General features: G+C 46.6%; 1 pseudogene; it reads right to left on the reverse strand.

Annotated features, from left to right (window-relative positions):
- Positions 1-584: 584 nt before the first annotated feature.
- On the reverse strand, positions 585-1,534 carry LOC122154395 (annotated as a pseudogene).
- Positions 1,535-1,897: the final 363 nt, after the last annotated feature.

Consider the following 1,897-nt stretch of genomic DNA (forward strand, 5'->3'; position numbering starts at 1 on the left):
AATGAGAAGATAGGATGGACTGCACTGGTTGGGGTCCTCCACTAAAAAGCTCATAATAGGTCCTGTGCAGTCCAAAAATGCTCTTTCCCTGCATCCCATAATGTATCCTCCACCCCTAGGCAACAATCCCCTTAGTCCAAATGGTGATCCAGAGAGCTGCTCTCAGTGGCTCACCTTGATGGGTCTACACCTGGACAACAAGGCTTATGGCTCTCCCAGGGCAGCTCTGTAAGGAGCTGGGACAAGATGGTCATTGCTCAGGAGCTTGTAGATTGGGTTCCCACCTGCCGCTGTGCCTCTGTGCTCTGCTTGGGTTGTGGAGATGGGTTCCTGATGAGCTGCTGGCTGTGCTGTGATGGGCCTGGGAGCAGCTGGGCCAGGATATTCACTGAGTTACTCCTCCTGCCATGGTTAGTGCTTCCTTGGTGTGTGCAGACGAGCTTCTTATCACTTAACCTCACACAACCCAAGAAGAACAGAAATCTCCTGAGGCATCTGTCTTTGGAGGTGGCATACGTCTGCACTGGTATTACTTAATATATGATAGCAGATAGTTGGAATTGCTGTCCAGAAATGCATCATGATTAGGGGAAAATCTGCAGTGTTGCACAGCCAATGGCTTCACTCAGGGCCGCTATCATAGTCTTGTTTCTCAGACTGTAGATGAAGGGATTTAAGAATGGGTACAGGACAGTGTTCAGCAAAGCTACAGTTCTGTTTGTCTCCAAGGAAGCATCTTCCGAATGATGCACATAGAGAGCAATGCAGCTCCCATATGCAATAGCCAAGGAGGTGAGATGGAAGAACACGTAGTAAAAGCTTTTTCCTCCCCAGTGATGCTGGAAGGTGTAGAATACAGAGGAGAATGTCCATGTAAAATGCCAGAGTTAAGCATAAGGAAGTCAGTATGGCAAATGATACTAAACCAGAGTCTATTTTCCAAAGCAGGCTGGTGTCAGAGCAGGACAGTCTGAATAAGGGAGAATTGTCACAAAAAAAAAAAATGGTAGATCTTATTGGAGCCACAGAAATACAGCTGGTAGAGAAGGACCAGACGGTAACTCAGGAGCGTGATGCCTATGACCCAAGCAGCAACAACCAGCTGGATGCAGAGCTGAGGCTTCATGATGGCAGCGTAACGCAAAGGCTGGCAGATAGCAACATAGCGGTCAAAGGACATAACAACAAGTAGAACAAATTCTGTACAGCCCAGGGCAAAATAGAAATAGGATTGGGCAAAGCAGCTGCTTAGAGAGATGGTTCTCCTACCAGAACCCAGGATCAGAAACAATTTGATGCTTGTGGCAGATGTAAACCAGATTTCCAGGAAGGACAGATTGCTGATGAAAAAGTACATGGGGGTTTGCAGGTGGTGATCCACACACATGAGGAAAATGATGGTTGCGTTCCCCATCGCTGTTGTCAGGTAGATGAGCAGAAGGACCAGAGAGAGAAATAGCTGTAGTCGTCGATCAAGCCCCGAGAAACCCTCTAGGGTGAACTCAGTAACCGCAGTTTCATTTTCTGGTCCCATGTGGAATTTCAGTTCATCCTGCTGAGACTGAAGCACAGCAACAACATGTGTGGTAATGTCACAGTCTGGGTGAAAAGTTCTATCCTTCCTTTTCTGCTTCTTTCCTTTCTAGCAGTCTTCCTCTATAATACAGGCAGAGAGAGTCCTTCGAGCATTTCTCACACCCTGATTTGTATGTTTTACATTTCATTTAGTCCTCAGAGAATCTGTTGGCTTCTTTCTGCCTTTTTCAAACACTCACAAAAGATCCTTTCTCCAGAACAGAAGGTTTTCAAGAGGCTGTTAGCTGTTTCACCCTATTCATGAGAAATACCAAATTCACTCAGACCTGTTGCAGACCTCTCTCACACCTACGTGCCAGAC

This window comes from Tyto alba, unplaced genomic scaffold, assembly GCF_018691265.1.
Source record: "Tyto alba isolate M040663 unplaced genomic scaffold, T.alba_DEE_v4.0 Super-Scaffold_39, whole genome shotgun sequence".
In the NCBI taxonomy this organism is placed as follows: domain Eukaryota; kingdom Metazoa; phylum Chordata; class Aves; order Strigiformes; family Tytonidae; genus Tyto; species Tyto alba.